The sequence below is a fragment of the Heterodontus francisci genome, chromosome 15 (assembly GCF_036365525.1).
Source record: "Heterodontus francisci isolate sHetFra1 chromosome 15, sHetFra1.hap1, whole genome shotgun sequence".
Lineage (NCBI taxonomy): Eukaryota > Metazoa > Chordata > Chondrichthyes > Heterodontiformes > Heterodontidae > Heterodontus > Heterodontus francisci.
In genome coordinates, this window is record NC_090385.1 from 28206439 (window position 1) to 28231489 (window position 25051).

Here is a 25051-nt window from a genome sequence, read left to right on the forward strand (position 1 = left end):
ACTCTGTTGGGTATGGGCTGGCGGGGAAGGGGGTGAACTTTGCAGTCTGCTGGGTATGGGGATGGGAAGGGGGTGAATTCTGCACTCTGTTTGGTATGGGGGGAGGGAAAGGGGTGAACTCTGCACTCTATTGGGTATGGAGAGGGGAAGGGGTGAATTCTGCACTCTATTGGGTATGTTCGGGGAAGGGGGTGAATTCTGCACTCTATTGGGTATGGGGGGGGGGAAGGGGGTGAACTCTGCACTCTATTGGGTATGGGGGGCGGGGAAGGGGGTGAACTCTGCACTCTATTGGGTATGGGGAGGGGAAGGGGGTGAATTCTATACTCTGTTGGGTATGGGGGGGGGAAGGGGGTGAACTCTGCACTCTGTTGGGTATGGGGAGGGGAAGGGGGTGAATTCTACACTCTGTTGGGTTTGGGGGTGGGGAAGGGGGGAAGGGGGTGAACTCTGCACTCTATTAGGTATGGTGGAGTGGAAGGGGGTGAATTCTACACTCTGTTGGGTGTGGGGGGGGCAAAGGGGGGAAGGGGGTGAACTCTGCACTCTGTTGGGTATGGGGAGGGGAAGGGGGTGAATTCTGCACTCTGTTGGGTATGGGTGGGGGGGGGGAAGGGGGAAGGGGGTGAACTTTGCAGTCTGTTGGGTATGGGGGGAAGGGGTGAACTCTGCAGTCTGTTGGGTATGGGGATGGGAAGGGGGTGAATTCTGCACTCTGTTGGGTATGGGGGAGGCAAGGGGGTGAACTCTGCACTCTATTGGGTATGGGGAGGGGAAGGGGGTGAATTCTGCACTCTATTGGGTATGGGGGGGTGACGGGGGTGAACGCTGCACTCTATTGGGTATGGGGAGGGGAAAGGGGTGAACTCTGCACTCTTTTGGGTATGGGGAGGGGAAGGGGGTGAATTCTGCACTCTGTTGGGTATGGGCTGGCAGGGAAGGGGGTGAACTTTGCAGTCTGCTGGGTATGGGGATGGGAAGGGGGTGAATTCTGCACTCTGTTGGGTATGGGGGGGGGGGAAGGGGGTGAACTCTGCACTCGATTGGGTATGGGGAGGGGAAGGGGGTGAATTCTGCACTCTGTTTGGTATGGGGGGAGGGAAAGGGGTGAACTCTGCACTCGATTGGGTATGGGGAGACGAAGGGGTGAATTCTGCACTCTATTGGGTATGTTAGGGGAAGGGGGTGAATTCTGCACTCTATTGGGTATGGAGAGGGGAAGGGGGTGAATTCTGCACTCTATTGGGTATTGGGGGGGGGGAAGGGGGTGAACTCTGCACTTGGGTATGGGGGGGGGAAGGGGGTGAATTCTGCACTCTATTGGGTATGGTGGGGGGGGGGAAGGGGGTGAACTCTGCAGCCTGTTGGGTATGGGGAGGGGAAGGGGGTGAATTCTGCACTCTATTGGGTATGGGGAGGGGAAGGGATGAATTCTGTACTCTATTGGGTATGGGGGGGGGTGAAGGGGGTGAACGCTGCACTCTATTGGGTATGGGGAGGGCAAGGGGGTGAATTCTACACTCTGTTGGGTATGGGGGGGGAAGGGGGGGAAGGGGGAGAACTCTGCACTCTGTTGGGTATGGGGAGGGGAAGGGGGTGAATTCTACACTCTGTTGGGTATGGAGGGGGGGAAGGGGGTGGACTCTGCACTCTATTCGGTATGGGGAGGGGAAGGGGGTGAATTCTACACTCTGTTGAGTGTGGGGGGGGTGGGGGAAGGGGGTGAATTTTGCAGTCTGTTGGGTATGGGGGGAAGGGGTGAACTCTGCATTCTGTTGGGTATGGGGATGGGAAGGGCGTGGTTTCTGCACTCTGTTGGGTATGGGGAGGGCAAGGGGGTGAACTCTGCACTCTATTGGGTATGGGGAGGGGAAGGGGGTGAATTCTGCACTCTATTGGGTATGGGGAGGGGAAGGGGGTGAACTCTGCACTCTGTTGGGTATGGGCTGGCGGGGAAGGGGGTGAACCTTGCAGTCTGCTGGGTATGGGGATGGGAAGGGGGTGAATTCTGCACTCTGTTTGGGATGGGGGGAGGGACAGGGGTGAACTCTGCACTCTATTGGGTATGGAGAGGGGAAGGGGTGAATTCTGCACTCTATTGGGTATGTTAGGGGAAGGGGGTGAATTCTGCACTCTATTGGGTATGGGGCGGGGGGGGGGGGAAGGGGGTGAACTCTGCACTCTATTGGGTATGGGGGGGGGAAGGGGGTGAACTCTGCACTCTATTGGGTATGGGGAGGGGAAGGGGGTGAATTCTATACTCTGTTGGGTATGGGGGGGGAAGGGGGTGAACTCTGCACTCTATTAGGTATGGGGAGGGGAAGGGGGTGAACTCTGCACTCTGTTGGGTATGGGGAGGGGAAGGGGGTGAATTCTGCACTCTGTTGGGTATGGGCTGGCGGGGAAGGGGGTGAACTTTGCACTCTATTGGGTATGGGGAGGGGAAGGGGGTGAATTCTGCAGTCTGTTGGGTATGGAGAGGGGAAGGGGGTGAATTCTGCACTCTGGTATGGGGGGAGGGAAAGGGGTGAACTCTGCTCTCTATTGGGTATGGGGAGGGGAAGGGGTGAATTCTGCACTCTATTGGGTATGTTTGGGGAAGGGGGTGAATTCTGCACTCTATTGGGTATGGGGGAGGAAGGGGGTGAACTCTGCACTCTATTGGGTCTGGGGGGGGAAGGGGGTGAACTCTGCACTCTATTGGGTATGGGGAGGGGAAGGGGGTGAATTCTATACTCTGTTGGGTATGGGGGGGGGGGGAAGGGGGTGAACTCTGCACTCTTTTGGGTATGGGGAGGGGAAGGGGGTGAATTCTACACTCTGTTGGGTATGGGGGTGGGGAAGGGGGGAAGGGGGTGAACTCTGCACTCTATTAGGTATGGGGAGGGGAAGTGGGTGAATTCTACACTGTTGGGTGTGTGGGGGGGGCAAGGGGGGGAAGGGGGTGAACTCTGCACTCTATTGGGTATGGGGAGGGGAAGGGGGTGAATTCTGCACTCTATTGGGTATGGAGAGGGGAAGGGGGTGAATTCTGCACTCTATTGGGTATGGGGGGGGGAAGGGGGTGAACTCTGCACTTGGGTATGGGGGGGGGAAGGGGGTGAATTCTGCATTCTATTGGGTATGGTGGGGGGGGGAAGGGGGTGAACTCTGCAGCCTGTTGGGTATGGGGAGGGGAAGTGGGTGAATTCTGCACTCTGTTGGGTATGGGGTGGGGGAAGGGGGTGAACTCTGCACTCTATTGGGGAAGGGGGTGAATTCTGCACTCTGTTGCGTATGGGGGGGAAGGGGGTGAACTCTGCACTCTATTGGGTATGGGTGGGGGGAAGGGGGTGAATTCTGCACTCTGTTGGGTATGTGGGGGGAAGGGGGTGAACGCTGCACTCTATTGGGTATGGGGAGGGGAAGGGGGTGAATTCTGCACTCTGTTGTGTATGGGCGGGGGGAAGGGGGTGAACTTTGCAGTCTGTTGGGTATGGGGGGAGGGGGGTGAATTCTGCACTGGTGGGTATGAGGGGAAAGGCGGTGAACTCTGCATTCTGTTGGGTATGGGGCGGGGAAGAGGGTGAACTCCGAACTCTGTTGGGTATGGGTGGGAAGGGGGTGAACTCTGCAGTCTGTTGGGTATGGGAGGGGAAGGGGTGAACTCTGCACTCTATTGGGTATGGGGGGGAAGAGGGTGAACCCTGCAGTCTGTTGGGTATGCGGAGGGGAAGGGATGAACTCTGCACTGCTGGGTATGGGGGGAAGGGGGTGAACTCTGCACTCTATGGGGGAGAAGGGGGTGAACTCTGCAGTCTGTTGGGTAGGGGGTGGGGGGAAGGGGGTGAACTCTGCACTCTTGGGTATGGGGAGGCGAAGGGATGAACTCTGCAGTCTGTTGGGTATGGGGGGAACAGGGTGAACTGTGCACTCTATTGGGTATTGGGGGGTGGAAGGGGTGAACTTTGCAGTCTGTTGGGTATGGGTGGAGGGAATGGGATGAACTTTGCAGTCTGTTGGGTATGGGTGGAGGGAAGGCGGTGAACTTCGCTCTCTGTTGGGTATGGGGAGGGGAAGGGCTGAACTCTGCACTCTGTTGGGTATGGGGTGGGTAAGGGGTGAACTCTGCACTCTGTTGGGTATGGACGAGGGGAAGGCGGTGAACTTTGCAGTCTGTTGGGTATGGGGGGGAAAGGCTGAACTCTGCACTCTGTTGGGTTTGGGTGGAGTGAAGGGGGTGAACTTTGCACTCTGTTGGGTATGAGGGGAAGGGGTGAACTCTGCCCTCTGTTGGGTGTGGGGGGAAGGGATGAACTCTAGACCTTCATGTCATGCTTGAAGCATCCTTGAAGCGGAGCTTGGGCGCCTCACTGGTCGTCTGGCCCAAGCTACCTCACCATATAGAAGGCCCTTGTGTAGTCAACCGTCTTCCATCTTGCTGATGTACCCAAGCCACCTCCGTTTGATTAATGCCAACACACTTGGGAGCTCTGCCTTTGAGAGGACTGCCACATTTGTGATTTTGTCCTGCTCGTATATACCCATAATGTGTCGCAGACAGCGAAGATGGAAATTATTGAGCTTCTTTTCCTGGTTACTGTAAGTTACCCATCTTTCACAGCCATACAGCAAAGTGCTGAGAGCACAGGCCTTATAAACTATCAGCTTGGTCCTAAGGGTCAGCTTGATGTTATCGCATGCACGTTTCGCAAGTTGGCCACAGTTGGTTGCTGCTTTCCCGGTGCGTGTATTGAGCTCTGCATCAGGGGACAGATTGTCTGTCACCGTGGGTCCAAGGTAGCAGAATTTGCGAACCACTTCCAGTGGTTATTTGGTGTGATCAGGGGCAGAGATGCAACACCTTGTCCCATGAACATGGTTTTCTTGACGCTTACAGTCAAAAAGAATAAGTTACATGCAACGGAGAGACAGTCCATGAGTCTTTGTAGCTGAGTTTCCGTGTGAGCAACGAGCACAGCATCATCAGCGTAGAGGAGTTCTTTGATGAGGACATGACGTGTTTTAGTCTTTGATTTTCGCCTTGATAGATTGTGAAGCTTGCCGTCTGACCTAGTGTGCAAGTAGACTCTTTCCATATCTGCAGGGAAGACGAAGGTCAGGAGCATGGAGAAAAAGATGCCAAATAGAGTGGGGGGTAGGACACAACCCTGTTTCACTCTATTCTTCACTTCGAAACTGTTGGAAGTGGAGTCATCAAACTGTACAGTACAGTGCATGTTGTCATGGAAGGAGCGGATGAGACTGAGGAGCTTCAGTGGATAGCCAATTTTCCCCAAAATCTTGTAGAGCCCTGCTCTGCTGATGGTGTCGAATGCCTTAGTAAGATTTACAAAAGTAAGTAAAGGGCTATACTCTGTTCCCTACACTTCTCTTGTAGACGGCATATGAAGAAGATCATGTCCACAGTAGATCTGCTGGCACAGAAACTGCACTGTGCTTCCAGGGACACTTTGTCTGCAAGTAAATGGAGTCTTTTAAGTATGACCCTAGCAAAGGCTTTCCCTGTGACGCTAAGGAGTGAAATGCCCCTGTAGTTGTTGCAGTCTCCTCTGTCTCCTTTGTTTTTGTATAGTGTGATAATTTTGGCATCACACATCTCCTGTAGAACAGAGCCTACTTTCCAGCAGAGAAGGAGAAGGCCATAAAGCTGTGGCAATCAATGGGACATTCCGTGCTTGTGCAAGTTCGGCTTGGATTCCATCCTTGCCTGGTGCCCTTCTGTTCGCTAGGCGGTCTATGGCTTTCTCGAGCTCCAGTGATGAGTGTTCTTCATCTAATTCATCCATGACAGGAAGTTGTGGGAGAGCATTGAGTGCAGACTGGGAGATGTCTGACTTACAGGAGTACAGCTCATAGTAGTGTTCAGCCCAGCGGGACATCTGTTTACTTCTGTTGATGAGTACTTCACCATCCGCTGACTTCAGGGGAGCAATTTTGGTGATGGCTGGGCCAAATGTCCTCTTGATCCCTTCGTACATAGCTCGTAGATTTCCTTTGTCACATGCAATTTGGATTTCTTGACATAAGCGGATCCAGTGTTATTTTGCACATTATTATCTCCCTATACTTTGCACGTCTGTCTTGGCTACTTTCAGGTCATGCAGTGTCTTAGCTGTTGGGTTTATGCTGTGCATCATGTAGGCTTTGATTTTTGCATCAATAACAGATATCATCTCAGCTGAGTAGGTCTCAAACCAGCTCTTGTTGTGGGTTCCGCCTTTACCAAATGATGCTTCTGCTGCTTCATAGATGATTGAACTTCGTGACTTCCAAGCTTCATCTATGCCGGCATCGGTGCTTCAGTGCGTAGTGCAGTTTTGGCATCATTGCTTATGCAAGGGGTGTTATTGGGTGGCAGGCCATCAGGTTTGGAGCTGTGCAACTTTCGGGGGTGCACCTTCACTCTGCTGCTGATAAGAGAGTGGTCGGTGTCACAATCTGCGCTATAGTAGGTGCGGGTGTGAAGAACCACTGGGCAGATCGCGTCTCCTCGTGATGCCTAGGTCTAGTTGGTGCCAATGGCCAGAATTTGGGTGACGCCATGATACCTTGTGGCGATGTGTGCCTTGGAAGAAGATGTTGGTGATGCAGAAAGCTCAAGAAGGTGTTGTCCATTATCATTGATCTTGCCCACCCCATGACGACCAAGGCACGTTGGCCATGAATCACTGTCTGCCCCAACACGTGCGTTGAAATCACCCAGGAAGAATAGTTGATAGGAGTTGATCACTTTGTTGGCACCAAAGACAGCTAGTGTTGGAAGTGGAAACGGAATCCACACATCATTGACCTGGGGGACTCTTTTAAGATCCTATAAAAAGACACCTTAAACTTTGGCAGAAACCCTAGAGAAACAGCATTAGCGGCCGTTTATGTCTTTTCTATGGGTCTCCGCTAAAGTTACATCGGAGATTGGGAGATCTTCTATAGAAATTTCAGCCCCATTGTTTGGTAGAGAAAGGGAACAATTTTCCACAGGTCAGGTTTAGTATAGACATGCTTGATGCTGACACTGCGTGATAAATAAAATGGCAGTCCTCTGATATACCTCAGTCTGTACAAAAAAATTAACCTTTCCATCACATTTCCCTTCACCCCCAAAAAAGTCCAATATTTACTTAATAGATAGAGAATTTGCTACACATGAACTTGTTGCAATAATCATTGTTTGCATGCCAGTGGAGCTTGTGGAGGAGGCTATTTTCTGGTAGCAGGCTGTAAATCTGATTAATTAGTCTGATCAATTAGATGATCATCGGAACTATGAACCTGTTCTGCCATTCAGTCAGATCATGGCTGATCTGTTCCTCAACTTCATTTACCCACCTGAGCTTCATATCCCTTTTTACCCTTGCCTAACAAACCAGTAACCAGAGCCAAAAGGGCTGTGAAATTACCTTTTAAATGATGCTGCCTTTGGTAGGCTTTCCACTCAGGCTGAAGTTAAAATTTTTACCGGGGCCTGATGATCCCATCGGACCCTGAGTAGTTTATGTGAATTAGGATCCCGCGGCAGCTTAGCTGCCTGTCCAGAAGTGTCTGTTTAAAATCAGAGAATGGCGTTTCCCGGTGGCTTTCCCCTGGGTAAGCATATTAACTGCCCACCTTGGTTTCTGTTGGGCAGGTAGGGTTAAAATCCTCGCATGCTTTCAGTTTGCCATTTCCTAAAGTAAGTTATCTGCAATGTGTAGTTTTGTGTAGACCAGACTTGTGGGTTTTGGGGTAAGAAGGCAAAATGTCTGCCTGCCAATTGGACTTGGGTAATGTCATTCAAATTTTATATATAATGCATATACTTTACAGCATTGCTATGATACTTCATAAAGGCATACCTTTCTTTTAAAAAGTGAAAACAAAGGTCGGAATTTTACGGCTCCCCACAGGAGCAGGCTGGTGCAGGGGAGGAGGCACGTACAATTGAGTGGGAGGTGGGGGGTGGGTGCCATTTTCAACACCTTCCCGCCCCCGCTGCAATTTTACCAGGGGCGGCGGAGGGGAGAAATGGCCCGCCCCAGGCCTATCAAGGCCCTAAGGTGGCCAATTAACTGCCACTTAAGGGCCTCTTCCTGCCGCCGCTAGTATTTTACCAGTGGTGGGCAGGCGGCTCAGGCTGCCAGATCGCCGCCAGGTAAAACCTGGCGGCCTCCCTGAGGGCTGTGGGGGTGGGGGACTCTACTGATCGGGCATCCTGTGCCCCATGGAGGGCTGCCCCCACAACCCCAACTGCCCCCACTGAAAGAAAGTCCCCTCCTCCCCCCAACCGACCCTCCTTGCCTTGCCGGGGCCTGGCCGATTGTCCCCAGCAAGGCACCAAAAACGAACCTGTCTTCCGGGGTTGTTGTCCCTCTTGCTGTTGTGGCTGCGTTGCAGTCCTAGCAGTGCCCACCACTCCCGGTGGCACTGCTGGGCTGAGAGCTGCTGGCCTGCTGATTGGCCGGCAGTTCCAGTAGGTGGGACTTCCTGCCTCAGAGAGATGGAAGTCCTGCCTAAGGCCAGTTAAGGGCCTGGGGAACGTAAACCCCCGGTGTGGCTCCCGAGGCCCAGCAGAGGTGGGTACGCCCCTGACTTTTTGGCTGGTAGGCAGGGCCTCCTGCCCAACGTAAAATTCTGGCCAAAGCTGACAGTTAGTGGATGAATGCATCACTCAGACACTGAAGTACACAGACTAAGATGGTGCCAAGTTTCAGCCAGCTGTGATGAGCTGGCTGATCTCTGCAAGGTGGAAGAAGGGGTGATGTGAGTGGGCATGCAGCAAGTTGGCCTCAGATGCTTTAAGACAAGGAGGGAGAAAAATCAAGAGTTTCTCCTTCCTAGTCCAGTGCATTGGAGGTTGTTACTTCTGTCCTGGTTAGAGAGCAGCCTTGTCAGCCAAAACCAGATTGCATATTTTCTCCAACCTCTTGTGACCCTCTTCTGCACTTCCCCATGACACTCTTGTTGAGACTGGTAACTTAATCAATGAGGAATCATGGATACGTACCCTGTGTCATTTATCCCTGTAAATTTTGTTTAATAATGTGGCAGTATCTGAGCATTTGAAAAATATACAAACCATTATCAGAGATGACAAACAATCTACATCCCATAAGCAATATCTGTCACTCAAATTCTGCAAAGCAGTTAAGTACAAGATTTGATTTCAATGTTCCCTCTAAGCTGCGTGGCTGCAGAGTGGCTCAGAAGTTCCCATGTAGGTCGAACACACATTGCCCACTTAAGTTATCCCGTGTGCACAGCCACACAAAAAAATTGAAAGGCCCGTGTACTCAACATGAATATACTGCACACAACAAAAAAAATTAGAGGGAACATTGCTTGATTTAGTTTATTCTGCGGGCACAGAATGCCATTTTGATAATTAATGCTATGGGCAGGGGACTGTAGTAGTTATAATCCACATAATGTGAACTCAAATTTCACTATGGCAGTTTGAAAATTTGAATTCAGTTTAATTTGTTTTTTTAAAAAAAGAATTTGGAAATAAAACGCTGATATCAGTAAAAGTGACCATGAAGCTGTTGGATTATTGTAAAACCCAAACTGGTTAATACTGAGGACACCCTCCATCTGCTGAGTGGCAGTACCACCATGATAAATGTGATAAAGAATAGACATAGCAGCTCAAAACTGGGCACTTTTAAGGTGCTATAACTCATCATCATCAGCTGAATTTTATATAAGCCCACATATCCCTCACTCCTTCAATCACATCAAGCCAGATGGCCAATCCTGGTTCAATGCGAAGTTTAGAAGAGCAAGTTAGTTGCAGCACCAAGTGTACCTGAAGTTGTGCTTGCAATGTGATGAAGCTACAACACAGGACTGCATGCAAGCTAAACAGCAAAAGCACCATGCTCTTAACTGATCTGAGCGATCCTATAACCAACGGATCAGGTTAAAGCTCTTCAGTCAATGCTTACATGCAGCAAGATAATGACAACATTAGAATAGGACTGATACGTGGCAAAGTAGCATGTGTGCCACACAAGTTCCAGGCAATGGCCATCTCCAAAAAGAGAGATCCTAACAAGCTCTCTTGGCATTCAATGGCATGACCATCACTGAGTCCCCCACTATCATTTTGGGGCCATCATTGACTAGAAATTCAACTGGATCAGCCATAAACATGCCATGGTTACCAGACCAGGTCAGCTGCTGGGTATTCTGTGGTGAGTGGCTCACTTCCTGACTCTCCAATGAATCTCCACCACCAAAAGGCACAAGTGAGGATTATGATGAAGTATACTGCTTGATCACATAGGTGCAGCTGCAACAACACACAAGAATCTTGACAAGATCCAAGGGTGCGGAAATTTTTAAAAGGTTCATGGGCTTTTTTGGGGCACAGGCTGCTTTCCTGGCCTGGATCACACTGGTGGGTTTCCACATTTGACATTTTTTCATGCTTCTCTGCCGATTTATAGGGGGGGTTCTCCTGGTATCCTGCTAGAATTATGGGAGGAGAACAGTGGAACTCCTGAAGAATCTTGCGGTCTTTTCATTTTCAATATGTGTATCAAGTGCCTCCCTAGGAGGCAACCCAGCTCCATTCTTTTTACGCAGACATTAAATAAACTAATCAAACCTAAAGAGGATAAAACCCCTGGTCCAGATGGATTGCATCTGCAAATTCCAAAAGAATCTAGGGAAGAGATAGCAGAGGCATTATTACATATATTACATATATTAAATAATTCATTAGGAAAAGGTGTAGTGCCAGAGAACTGGCAAATATTATACCTGTATTTAAGAAGGGTGATGGAACGTGTCCAGAGATCCATAGACCAGTCAGCTTAACATCAATAGTAGGAAAAAAATAATAGAATATTTACTAAAGGAGAAAATAGAAAAACATCTAGAAACCAAAAATTTAATAATCAATATTCAACATAGATTTCAAAAGGGAAAATGTTGCTTGAGCAACCTCATTAAATTCTTTGAAGTGGTAACGGAAAGAGTAGACAAGGGTAATGCAGTAGATGTAATAAATCTAGGCTTCCAAAAGGCCTTCAGTAAGGTACTACATATTAGACTAATGAATAAGGTCAGAGTATGTGGAGTCAGAGGACAAATAGCAGAGTACATAGCTAGCTGGCTTCAAAACAGAGAGTAGGGATAAAGGGTAACCAGAAGGTGGGAAGTGGGGTCCCACAAGGATGAGTGCTGGGACCACTGTTCACAATTTATATTAATGATTTAACCTTTGGAATCAGAGATACCATTTCTAAATTTGCGGACGGCACCAAATTGGGATAGTAGTCAACACTGAGGAGGACTGCAACAAATTACAAGATGACATTAATAAACTTGCAGAATGTGCACATAATTGACAAATGAATTTCAACATAGATCAGTGTGAGATATTACATTTTGGTAATAAAAATAAGGAAGTTACATATTATTTAGAAAACAAGAATCTAAATGGAATAGAGCAGCAAAGGGATCTGGGAATACAAATACACAAGTCACTAGAAGTTGTAACATGGGACAATAAGGCCATAAAAAGCAAACCATGCATAAGGGTTTATTTCTGGAGGGATATAATTGAAAAGTAGAGAGTTATGCTAATCTTGTATTACACCTTGACTAGACCACATTTGGAGTATTTGGTACAATTCTGGTTGCCATATTATTTAAAAAAACGATATGGAGGTACAGGAGAGGATGCAATAAAAGATTTTCAAGGATGGTAGGTATAGTTCTATCAGGATAGGATGGACAGGTTGGGTCTCCTTTCTCTTGGAAAGAGAAGACTGAGGAATGATCTAATAAGAGGTCTTTTAAGTTTTGGTAGAGTGGATACAGAGAGTGTGTTTGCACTTGTGGGGACGAGCTAAAACCAGAGGCCATCAATACACAACAGTCACCAAAAAAATCTAATAGGGAATTCTTTACGCAGGAAGTGGTGAGAATGTGGAACTTGCTACCATAGGGAGTGGTTGAAGCAAATAGATTAGATGCATTTAAGGGATAATTAGATAATTATGAGGGAGAGGGGAAGAGTATTGTGTTGTTAGATAGAGTTAGATGAGGAAGAATGAGAGGAGGCTCGAATGGAGTGTAAATGCCAGCATGGACTTGGGCTGAATGGCCAGTTTCTGTCCTGTATATCCTTTGTAATTTTATGCGATAGCAGATCACAGTATTGATCTTCAATTAAATATTTTCAAACAGCACAGCTCCAAAACTTATGATACATTATTGCAAATATCTTTTAAAAATCCAGTAGCCTTAATCTGAGTTAATTTTCCTTGTAACTGCTTTTCCACAATATTCACTCTGCTTTTGAAATGGATTGAAAAATACTTGTGCTTTTTGCTTTACATAGTTTAGTATTCAGTTAGATGATGTGCTGGGAAGTATATAATTTGGTTTGCCTTTTTGTATCCAGAGGTGCTTTTATGCAGTATTTGCATGCTGGCTTAGTACAATGGTTTGTACTACTAGAAGGATTTGAATTTTTACATATCACCTTTTAATATCTGAAAATGTCCCAAAGCACTTCAGAGAAAAAGAGCAGGCACTGAGCCTTTATGGGAGGGTTAGGAGAAGTGACAAAATTTTCTAGAAGATACGAATTTTGAGAAAACATTTAAAGTGGTGAATGGGAGGTAAGACAGAGGGGTTTAGGGACGGAGTTACAAAGAGTAGGGGCAAGGTGGCTGAAGCCTCTGCCACCAAAGAGGGAAAGGAGAGCATGGAGGGAGGCATTAGAAGTGAGAAGACTAGAGGATGTAGGAGAAAATTCAACACTGAAGTAAGTTGCAGAGCAAGGCCATTATGGAATCTATAGATGAGTATGAAGATTTCCATCTGCTCAGGGATACGGAGCAAAGGTAGATTGGTGAATATGGAATTGATCGGCTTACTGTGGAATATGATAAAAAAGTGGAGTGTTGGATGATTTGGATTTTGTGGTGAATGCAGGTTAAAAGAGATGTTGAGATCAAATCTAGAGCTGGTGAAAGTGTGGAATTGGAGGTGACCAGTGTTGCAGAGATGGAAGTAAGCAGTCTTGTTATTTGATAGGATAAGAGGTATGAAGCTCACCTTGGGTTGAATAAATGTTGTGTGCAGACCATTCACTCTGAACAAGCAGCCAGGGAAGGAAGGGGATGACATTGATGGCAAGGGTACCGAGGTTTTAACAAGGGCCAGAAACATTCGTTTTGGGCCTCTTGAGGAACTTTTGGCTCATCCACAACTTAGTGAGTTGGATGTCACCAGCATAAGAAAGCAATGCCATTATGGAAGAGGAAGGATCAAGAGTTGATGCTTAAAGTAGGAGCTGAACAAGAAACCATTCCCTGAGATGCACTGACTAGGTTGGGACAGCTAGAAAGGGGAGGTGAAGGAGGATGAGGTGATCAACTATATCAAATGCTGCAGACAGTCTAAGTGTTACAGTCACAGCCAAAAAAGGTATCATTGCTGTCTTTGACCAAGGTGGCCTTGTGTTGTGGACAGGTTCTGAAGGAATTTGAACAAGGAGTTGTTGGAAAGGTGAGCATTCAACTAGAAAGATTCAAGGATTTTGAACAAGATGGGGAGATTCAAGATTGGGCAGTATTGAGGAGATAGGCAGGAGAAGTTTGGACAATTTTGAGGGAGAGGCTGAGAACAGCCTTGGAAGGAAGATGGATAGTGCTTGAACAGAAGGAGCCATTAACTGACTCGGTAAACACTGGGGCTTGGAAAGATAGTTGAAGGTCAAAAATGAGTGGGGAGATTGCCAACATCAAGGGGGCAGGGGTGATTCTTATAGAAAAGTTGACTGGGAAAATGGAAGAGAAGCAGCAAAGTAACAGGGGTTGGGTTTAGGATGAGTGGGGGTTGGGAGATGTACAACTTTAACTTTATTAACTATTTCTACTGTTACTGAAGGACTCCAGTTATCTTTATATCTTCCTCCCCCACCAAGTAAACAGAGTTAGTTTACCTTACAGAATTTGCATGTCATTGATCTCGTTATTGCATTTATATTTGACTACAACACATAAAGAAAGCTACTTCTTTGTGTGAACTAAGGGACACAAGGTTTTTTTGTTAGATGTGCATACGCATGACTTAATAAAGGTACAGTAATGGAACAACAAATCCTTCATATATTGGGAAGGCCAGGCAACAGGCATGTTTATAAAATAAAGGATCATGGGTGCTTCTGCATATATTTTATAAAGGGACACCCTATTATTTGGATGATGTTTAAGTGAAGCTCAGTTAGTTTGCCACTTGTCTCAGTTGTTTCAGTTTTTGTTACCAATATGCTGCAGGCGAAAAAAAAATTCTTCTTGACCTGTGTGAATGACAACCAGACCAGGTGGAGCATTTTCCCAATGAGCGTATGAATGCTACAAACGATTGATGGATCAGGTATGTGTGCTAGTTAGTGGGCTCTCCCCACATTTTAGCACAAGAATGCACTATGTCAGTGAATGGGAGACCTAGTTTGAGCCCTATCTCCACTGTGACTCTTTATACCCCTTTCCACCCGATGCCCGAACCAGCCGGGGTCCCACAGCTGCTCGACCAACAAGAAACAGGAAAATGAGCAAGCCTACAACCTCAGCCTGTACTTTCATGCCAACTGCTTTGCCCTAGCATGGCGGATACCCGCCATCTCCCGCTGTCTGTTCAGTTGAGATGCGCAGCCTAGGGGTAAACATGTTGAAGTTAAAGCTTAAAAAAACATGATGGCATTGCTGGGGCAGTTTTCCTTATCGATCCTCTCAAAATGGATGCAGTAATGATGATTAGTGTCATGCAAGAGAAGATGTCAATAAGATCTTCAGTGGAGTGTAATTTGAAAGTTTCCCATTATCTGACACATCTCGCAAAACTGCTGAGCACAATGGTATTAAATATTCTCATGTGCGTGCCACGGGCATAGTTGTTGAGCTAAATAAAAATTTAATATTAGTGGGACTTTTTGTCATTGGTGTTGTTCATATGGATCACTACCCACTTTCCTGTCCCCCATTCCTGATCAGGAGGAAACTTGGCTTCTCTGATACACTTACTGGCTTATCCAGTGTGCGGAGCTTGGACAGCAGTTCTTTGAAGATATTGAAGAATTTGATAACTGCAATACACTGAATATGGAAAATCCATCCTGTGTAAATGGGCACTGGGGGCAGTCTATCTTCTTGCCAGTTCCTATTATAAGCAGAAAGCAACGGCAACTGCATGTAACAAAAACAAAACTAAACAGTGATTAGTCATTATTTTTACCGGTCTAATTCTTCATATTACCTATTTCAGATATTTGAAGATTTGTTTCATGCACTTAGCTACCTAGAAAGATTTCTGTTTTACTTTGTAGGCTTCTGTTCTTTACTGGGGGTGGGAGAATTGTGAGTACAGATATTTTCAGTGTATATTTCATCATTGTGTTCACCTTGCCCACAGTGCTGTGATTGCCATTTTAATTGCTGTAGGAAAATGATTGAATAAATAAATATGCACCTCTTTCCTATTGCTTTGCAACAAAATGAGGATTTGCTTAAACAAATCTTGCCAGACCATGGTCGCAAAATTTGGCTGCACAGCATCTGTATTTTTGGTACTAAAGGTGCCGTTTCGTGTCCAAAATGCCATCCCTGCCGTACATACACAACTCTAGTGTGGCCATGCCAGATGCCATTTTGGGTAGGTCAGTGGTGCTGCTCCTAGCAGTGTCCACCAGGAGTATGCAGATTAGGTAGATCGTGATGTTAGTCAGCATGTAACATTGATTTGGCTCTGGCAGTGCCATTTTTGACCTCAACACTCCAGCTAACGCTCTCTCTTAAACTCATACAGCTGAACATGCATTCATGTAGAAAGGACCCACCCCATTCCTGCCCCCACCAGCGCGATTTAAAAGGATCATCAACCACTCTCTGCTTATTGCTGGTTTATTTTCTACTATTTCTGAGTTAGAAGTGTTTGGATGTTTGTACAGCTATTTAAAGTTAGTGAAATCTACAGGGAGTGGTATGGCACATGGTAAAGACCTTGGTTCAGACTTCAAGGGTTCTGCTCAAACCACTCGCTCCCAGTATTGGGTGCTGCAGTTTCCATCCATATCGACATGCATAAACAGGGAGAATGAGAAGAAGCAACACAGAGGAGAACAAGCTGCTCAAAGAGGGAAGAGGAGGTGGTGAAGGGCTATCAGTAACAGGCCATATCCACTCAGGGTCTTCAGGGAGCAATTCTCTTACTTGAACCTCAGTGAAGAACTGTTCGTTAGCTGCCTCTGTTTCACTAAGGAGGTACTCACTGAAATCTGCCACCTGTTGCAGACAGACCTACAGCCTCGGAGCAGGGTGAGGATGACTGTGCTAGTGGCTGTGAAGGTGACCGTGGTGACGAACATCTTCACATTGGGCCCTTTCCAGGCTGAAGCACAGGACATTTCCAACATCTCTCAGCTTGGTGTCTACTGTCGTACAAGGAAGGTGACTGACGCCCTATGTAAAGATAGGTGAATACTTCCAGAGAGAAGCAGGCAGAGTGTGCACACAGCTTCACCAGGACAGCAGACTTCCTTATGTAGAGTGCCATTGATTGCACAGAAATTGCTTTTCAGGCACTGCATCTAAATTCAGAGATGTATCACAATGGCAAAGGGTTCCGCTCCCTCAATGTGCAACTGGTGTGCAACCATATTCAGTGCATCATGCAGGGCAATGTCCATTATCCTGGCAGCAGTCATGACGCCTTCATTCTGGGCCAGTCTGCTGTACCATCAGCATTTAAACTACCATGACAAACCTGAAGGTGGTGGCTGGGAGACAAGGTGACACTGACCACTGATGGGCTCTAAGCTCTGCACGAAGCTGTGTGCAAGGTTGGTGCCAGACTCCTCTGTGCTCCTTGACAGTAACTGCAGGCTTTCTGGCAAGCCTGCCAATGCACCAAGTATTTCTGTGTGCATACCCATCAGCCTTTTCCTGGAGGCTGCCCCATCAAAGTCCTCATCTACATCCTCTGCAGCAGATCCTGTGTGTGATCTCGTCCTGCAGCAAACTGGCAACTGCACTACCCTTTCCTTTGCCCTGGGTGTAGGGCACTTGTACCCGATATCTCACCACATACAGATCTCGCCTCTAAGCTACTGTCTAAAGTATGCGCAGTATCAGTATCAGAGCTGGTGACTGTGAGATCAAGTGATGGTGTTTCATTCACTGCCTGGCAGGTTGTAGTTCTTGTGTATCTGAAAGGAGAAAGGCACAAGGGTAGGATTGCAGTGAGGGGAGAGGGGAAAGACAAAAGGAGCCTGCTTACATCATCTGCAGCTTGTAAATCAGAAGAGACTTTGGGGGTAAATGTGATGTAAGAAAAACGATTAGATCGAAGCATTCAACCCCGCTATTGGCTGTGGTCCTGGCAGCTGTAATGATGGCAAGCACCATCTCCTCCATCAGGATAAGGACATGCAGCCGTGCCTGTCTGCTGCCAATTACATGTTGCCTTCAGTTGTGCACCACCTTGTTCTGCAAGGGAGGGGGAAGTGTGTTGGTGAGTGTGGTGTAATGTGTTTGGGTGATGTGGCTGTCATGGTTCAATAGCTGGCAGTGTGTGCAAACTGTGAGATGTGAGTGTAAGGCTTGCCGTAGTGCTAAGTGTGTGAGGGTGAGGTGAAGCCATGAATGTCAGGTATGAGTCCTGATTAATAGTGATTGTTGGTAGGTGAGTGAAGGGTACATGGAGCAGTTTATGAGGTTAGTGGTGCAGTTGAAGATTGACCACCCGTGTGAGTTCATTGAGCTTCTTTCGGCACCATATCCATGTCCTCGGGGCTATGTTGCTGGCATTGACTGTGATGGCTATCACCTTCCACTGCCTTCTCAGTTTGTCTGTAGGGCTTCTTGGCCCTCTGTGGATAAATGACCTCTCTCCTTCTGTTGACCTCCTGTACCAAGGCCTCCAGTGCTGAACCTTGGAGCCCGCTCTCTGCCGTGTTGTGCCATCCCGTGTCTTACCCTGGGCAAACTGACTTCTAGATTGACTTCCAACTTGAACTCATGCTAGCCCCTAACAATTTTGCGCCCCCTGCTCAGATGTGCAGCCACTTGACGGCATCCTTAGCGCTGGATGAATACTACAATCTTTAAATGAGCAGGCAGCACAAATTTGCGTGCTGCTTGCATCGGAAGCAACAGGCATGGATTAATTGCTCATCGCTATCCCATTTTTGAGCCTTAATGAATTTTGCCTCATGCCCCCCACCATGGTTTTGAACCATGGTTAGTGCTGAATTAGTTGATCTCAGTTAAAGTGATGGTGTGTGTTTGACAAATGACCTCAGTACCTCAGACTAGGGAGGAGAATAATCAGCTAGGGTGCTCACTCCTAATCAGTGACCCCTCCTGGGCAGCACACATGGGTGGACATGGCTGATAGTGGGATCAAGCTTAACTGTGCTGTCTGCAGTTTAATATCCTGTAAATATTCACTATTTAGGCTTAGACATGAATAATAGCCACTTGAGCAAGTTACTAGATTCCCACTAGCATCCCAGCATCTATTAGTAGCTTCAGGACAGATGGGGAGACACCTTGGCTAAAATCTAATTGGTATATTGATAAAATTGGTTAGTTCTTGGGGGCAATATTCAGTTGCGTACTGCTCGGCTATGGTGTGAGACCATATGTAGTGTTCTGAAATATGTATTATCTTTCATGCTGTGCTTTCCATGCTATTGTAAGGCATGAAGAAGTTACGCTGCTGTACATATTCTAGTTATACTGAAACTAGTCCTTTTTGTGTGTTATACTATAGCGCTTCTTAGTTGGTCATTATGTGTTAATCATATTCTATGTTTTAGACTATAGCCTGCTGTAAATCTGACTGTAAAATGCTTGGGTAATAAGGAGAGCAAGTAGCGAGGTTTCCACAGCAACCAGCAATGATTCAGAACTGCACTGAAAGCTTTATACCTCAGGCAAGCAACTGTCCTTCAGCTCGAAGCAGCTGCTCAGCCAGTGAGCCAATCATGGGTGCACAAGGAAGAATGACATCATATTGAAATTAACGCCAATGACATTATCTGATTTTGGTTCAGCCAATCAGCTGGGATCAATAAATGACAACATTGCCTGGAGAAGATCAGGCAGCACTGGAGTGTTGAGGGTTCCTCTTGACAAAACTGAGGTCAGAAGCTGGTGTGAGAGGAAAATGTGAAGAAAGCAACTGGACGAGCTGGGGTCTGTTCTCAGGAAAATAAACTTGTTATGCAGTGGAGGTGGAAGAGATTTAAAATGGCAAAAATGACATGCCTGCCATTTACAGGTAATACTTGCATTTCTCTGTGTGTATTTGTCTTTTATTTCACTTGGCATAGATTTTTATACAAGTAGATATGCACAGGCCCATGTTTGCCTGACAGTCTGCCCATCCCCAAGCAGCATTAATAATGAGTGACATGTAGAAAAACTAGTTTTTTTTGTGCATTCGGCTTTTGGGTGCAGTCAGTTGGGTGTTTTTCTTTTATTCTCTTCCCCCCCTTAGGCAAGTCTGTGAGCGAGTTAGCTTTCCATTATGGCCATAGAAATAAGCTTTTAAAAATTCATGCTTTTGAAATCCTGCACCTTTCCCCCCACCACACAGACTGTGCTTTCTATGTGCACACCAGGGACTTATTGTGTTGGGTGTGTTTGATGGTGTAAATGTGTTAGCATTTATGCAATGATCATCACAGTGTGTTTTCTGACAGTTAATTTAATGAATGAATGGACGACAGCATTAACGAATGCTGTCATTAGTCACAGATTTTTCCTTTTTCCTTCCGATTTAAGCTTTTGTAGTTGCAGCATGGATGCACTGGATATTCACTCTCTTTAACTATTTCAATACCTTTTTAGTATCTGATTGACTTTTATTTTCTCTTTCTTTCCCCCAACACATCCCCTCCCTGCCCCCCATCAACCAATTCCTATGTTAATAATCCTGCTGTGCTATTTATGTGCATAGAAAAAGCAAATAGTCGCTTTTGGTTCACAGCTGAATTACTGCATGTGTGTTCGTGCTTTTTCACAAGGGCTTGCCATCTGCAAGGGAACACATGAGCTGGACATCCAGTCGTGAGTCCAGATGGGAGCTGGGAGGTTGTACAGAGCATTGTAGAATTTTAGAGGAGGATTCTTAAGAGGAATGACATGGGGATGAGGAAACTCTCCCTCCATCCGTCACCGCCACCCCCCCCCCCCCCCCCCCGAAAAAAAACTTTCTTTTAGTATCTTAGAATAAAAATTAAAACAAGCAGCAGTTAGCAATTGGCCTGTTGGACAAGTAGAAGCCATACCTCGATGCTGAATAGTTCCAGCAGAAATTTGAATTCAGAGGAAGAAAGCACTGATATAGGAAAACAAGAGGAACACAAATGAATAGAGAGACTGAAGTGACTGGGAGAGAAAGAGTTAATCAAGAAACACTTTTAATTTGATATACAAAGGCAGCTTCAGTGAAAGCATGAAAGCCCTCAAAAGGGGCAAAAATTAAGTAAATGTGAAATTCCTTTTGGGAGAAAGTACAACAGTAATTTGAATAGCACAGTGACTGTAGAGTTAAGGAGAGAATTAAAGCATAATTAAAAGAGGCAGTGCAGAACCAGAAAACTGCATTAAAAGGAAAGGTAAATATAAAAATTGCAATTCCAACTCCTCATTCGGACAGAATAACTTGCAACTACAGTTAAATGGCAGAACAAATGGTTGACACCGTCTTTCTTTTTTTTCTGAGGGTGCCCCTTTTCTTTTACCAATTCAAATTCCCCTTTTGTCCTGATGGTGTTCCGCACTCGGGTATGGCTCCATGGGTGGTGGCAACTGTCTGGTATCTTGGCCAAGGGCCATCTTTCATTTGAGTCAAGAGGATATGTGTGTGTGTGTGTGTGAGAGAGAGAGGGAGAGAATGAGAGATGGGGTGTATGCAGGAGAATAGGGAACATCATAGGCAAGTATGTTCCTGTTTGTGTTCCAGCCTGATTTTCACATTGACACTCCCCAGCAGGAGTCACTAGAGAGCAAAGAGGACAGGGAAGTGCTGATTTTCCTTTTCTAACTCCTCATTTCCAGTACCCTGGAATGGAGGTGTTGAGTCAAATTGTAATGTCAACACTGCAACCAGGATCAAATCTGGACTGTCCTTCATGCATAAGAATGAGTTCCACACTTGGCTGTGCTCTTCACAACTGAACCATTAAACCATCAAAGCAGTGCTAGTGTTTTTTTGTTTGGTTTCATTTTTCCTTCCTAACCCTCTCTATTTTTCTGGATCTTCCCATTAATTCACAAAGGGCTTTGCAAGGGAAAGAGGCTGTCTGAAGTTTCTGGTCCAGTGCTAGTTTGAGCCATCAAATGATGACATTCCCTTTATTATTTAATCTCACTCGCTGTCTCCTTTTAATGTTGCATTTCACTGCAATGTTTAAAATTAGTAGAGAATATGACGGGGTAGATGCTGAGAGGGTGGGAGGAATTTTATGCTCTACCTCGCGTTGGGTTTGGAGGACCCTGTCAACTTCCCACCACCACCCAAATGGCCTTCCCGCCCCGCCGCCAATTGAAGTCCTTAATTAATGTCCAATGAAGGGCCTCATCCCGCCACCGCCAGAAATAGCCCAGCGGTGGGCGGGCCTGTCACCACACAGAGAGCACACCAAGCAAACCCATTTGGGTTGCTTACTGGCTCTGGGGGGTGGGGGTTCCTCGTTAAAAGGAACTTCGTGCCTGAACTAGGGGCCCGAGGGGTGGGGGGGCCTGCTGAGAGCCACCCCATTCCCCCTTCGACCACCACTCTGTGAAGCTCCTCCTGCTGAGACTTACTTGTGGCCTTGTTCCAGGGCCTGGGCTGAGTGCTCTACTGGTAGCAGCCACTGCCTCTGTGGTGGCGCTGTTCAGTTAAAGCGCTGCCGGCCTCTGATTGGCTGACAGCTCTCAGCCGCTCGGGTCCTTGATCCCGGGGAAGGCCCATTGCTGTCAACTTTAGTGCCTAATTGGCACTTGATCCAGTGGGCCTTCCCTGGAGGAGTCGACGCAGGGCTCTCACTGGTATTTTTGCCGGTAGTCGAGACCTCTATCGCCCAGATAAAATCCCAGCCACTGTTTCCCTTGGCTGAAACTTCTAGAATTAGGGATTATATTGGGTGGCACAGTGGCGCAGTGGTTAGCACTGCAGCCTCACAGCTCCAGTGAACCGGGTTCAGTTCTGAGTACTGTCTGTGTGGAGTTTGCAAGTTCCTGTGACCGTGTGGATTTCCGCCTGGTGCTCTGGTTTCCTTCCACAGTTAAAGACTTGCAGGTTGATAGGTAAATTGGCTATTGTAAATTGCCCCTAGTGTAGGTAGGTGGTGGGGATGTGGTAGGGAATATGGGATTAATGTAAGATTAGTATAAATGGGTGGTTGTTGGTCGGCACAGACTCGGTGGGCCGAAGGGCCTGTTTCAGGGCTGTATCTCTAAATAAATAAATATTATCAGGGCAGCAATTTAGGACTAAGATGAGGAGAAATTTCTTCACTCAGATGGCTATGAATCTTTGGAATTCTCTTTCCCAGAGAGCTGTGGATGCTCAGTTATTGAGTGAGTATATTCAAGACTGAGATTGATAGATTTTTGGACACTTGGGGAATCAAGGGATATGAGGATACAGCAGGAAAGTGGAGTTGAAGTAGAAGATCAGCCATGATCATATTGCATGGCAGAGCAGGCTTGAGGGGCCATATCGACGACTCCTGCTCCTATTTCTTGCGGTCTTACCTGAGATTTGGAAGCTTCAGTTTACTTGTGAGGGATCCCCTTATAGATGAAGGGTATGGTTTGCTCTCAACAGTCACTTTACACTGACTGAGTGGTAGATGAAACTTGAATTTCAGGAAATAAATGGTTGACATTACAGTCTAGGAATTTAACTGTTTTAGAATCTCTGCTAAAATGTTATTTGGGTGAAGGGGAAAAAAAACAAAATAAACTTAAATATTTTACATAAAACTACTTAATGTCCATTATGAATAAAATTAAAAAGGATGAAAAACTGTGACTGGAAATAGTTGGTGAGGAAAATATTGCAAAGTAAAATTTGAACTTGTCAGAAAAGATCACCATTTTTGGATCCAGGATATCCAGAGATTTGTATTTGGACCTGGATATCCAAAAAGATAATCATATATTCCTACACTTCCAGGCTAAGATGTTGCAGGGTACTTTATTTACCTGTGAGTATCTGGGAAGCTGCCGCTTTTCATCTTGCATCAATGGAAGACATGTAAACGACTACTGGCAACACCTATGCAGTCATATTCAGCTGGCCTCAGACACCGGAAACATCAGAGGAATGTATGATGGCATGAAGAGAGCTTTTGGGCCAACCATCAAGAAGATCGCCCCACTCAAATCTAAATCAGGGGACATAATCACTGACAAACGCAAACAAATGGACCACTGGGTTGAGCACTACCTCGAACTGTACTCCAGGGAGAATGTTGTCACTGAGACTGCCCTCAATGCAGCCCAGACTCTACCAGTCATGGATGAGATGGACATACAGCCAACAAAATCGGAACTCAGTGATGCCATTGATTCTCTAGCCAGCGGAAAAGCCCCTGGGAAGGACAGCATTACCCCTGAAATAATCAAGAGTGCCAAGCCTGCTATACTCTCAGCACTACATGAACTGCTATGCCTGTGCTGGGACGAGGGAGCAGTACCCCAGGACATGCGCGATGCCAATATCATCACCCTCTATAAAAACAAAGGTGACCGCGGTGACTGCAACAACTACCGTGGAATCTCCCTGCTCAGCATAGTGGGGAAAGTCTTTGCTCGAGTCACTCTAAACAGGCTCCAGAAGCTGGCCGAGCGCGTCTAGACTGAGGCACAGTGTGGCTTTCGTGCAGAGAGATCGACCGTTGACATGCTGTTCTCCCTTCGTCAGATACAGGAGAAATGCCGCAAACAACAGATGCCCCTCTACATTGCTTTCATTGATCTCACCAAAGCCTTTGACCTCGTCAGCAGACGTGGTCTCTTCAGACTACTAGAAAAGATCGGATGTCCACCAAAGCTACTAAGTACCATCACCTCATTCCATGACAACATGAAAGGTACAATTCAACATGGTGGCTCCTCCTCAGAGCCCTTTCCTATCCTGAGTGGCGTGAAACAGGGCTGTGTTCTCGCACCCACACCTTTTGGGATTTTCTTCTCCCTGCTGCTTTTACATGCGTTCAAGTCCTCTGAAGAAGGAATTTTCCTCCACACAAGATCAGGGGGCAGGTTGTTCAACCTTGCCCGTCTAAGAGCGAAGTCCAAAGTACGGAAAGTCCTCATCAGGGAACTCCTCTTTGCTGACGATGCTGCTTTAACATCTCACACTGAAGAGTGCCTGCAGAGTCTCATCGACAGGTTTGCGGCTGCCTGCAATGAATTTGGCCTAACAATCAGCCTCAAGAAAAATAACATCATGGGGCAGGACGTCAGAAATGCTCCATCCATCAATATTGGCGACCACGCTCTGGAAGTGGTTCAAAAGTTCACCTACCTAGGCTCAACTAACACCAGTAACCTGTCTCTAGATGCAGAAATCAACAAGCGCATGGGAAAGGCTTCCAATGCTATGTCCAGACTGACCAAGAGAGTGTGGGAAAATGGCGCACTGACACGGAACACAAAAGTCCGAGTGTATCAGGCCTGTGTCCTCAGTACCTTGCTCTATGGCAGTGAGGCCTGGACAACATATGTCAGCCAAGAACGACGTCTCAATTCATTGCATCTTCGCTGCCTCCGGAGAATACTTGGCATCAGGTGGCAGGACCGTATCTCCAACGCAGAAGTCCTCGAGGCGGCCAACATCCCCAGCTTATACACACTACTGAGCCAGCGGCGCTTGAGATGGCTTGGCCATATGAGCTGCATGGAAGATGGCAGGATCCCCAAAGACACATTGTACAGCGAGCTCGCCACTGGTATCAGACCCACCAGCTGTCCATGTCTCCGCTTTAAAGACGTCTGCAAACGCGACATGAAGTCCTGTGACTTTGATCACAAGTCGTGGGAGTCAGTTG

General features: G+C 46.9%; 1 protein-coding gene across 3 annotated transcripts in view; it reads left to right on the top strand.

Annotated features, from left to right (window-relative positions):
- Positions 1–25051, top strand: part of LOC137377558 (serine/threonine-protein kinase PAK 3) — a 283689-nt gene that overhangs the window by 110572 nt on the left and 148066 nt on the right. The window contains exon 1 of one of the 3 annotated variants that reach the window (XM_068047300.1): positions 19057–19281. The exons of the other annotated variants lie outside the window; for them this stretch is intronic. The gene's annotated coding sequence lies outside the window, so the exon portion shown is untranslated. Of the gene's footprint in view, positions 1–19056; positions 19282–25051 lie in introns of those variants that run through there. 3 annotated transcript variants of the gene reach the window in all.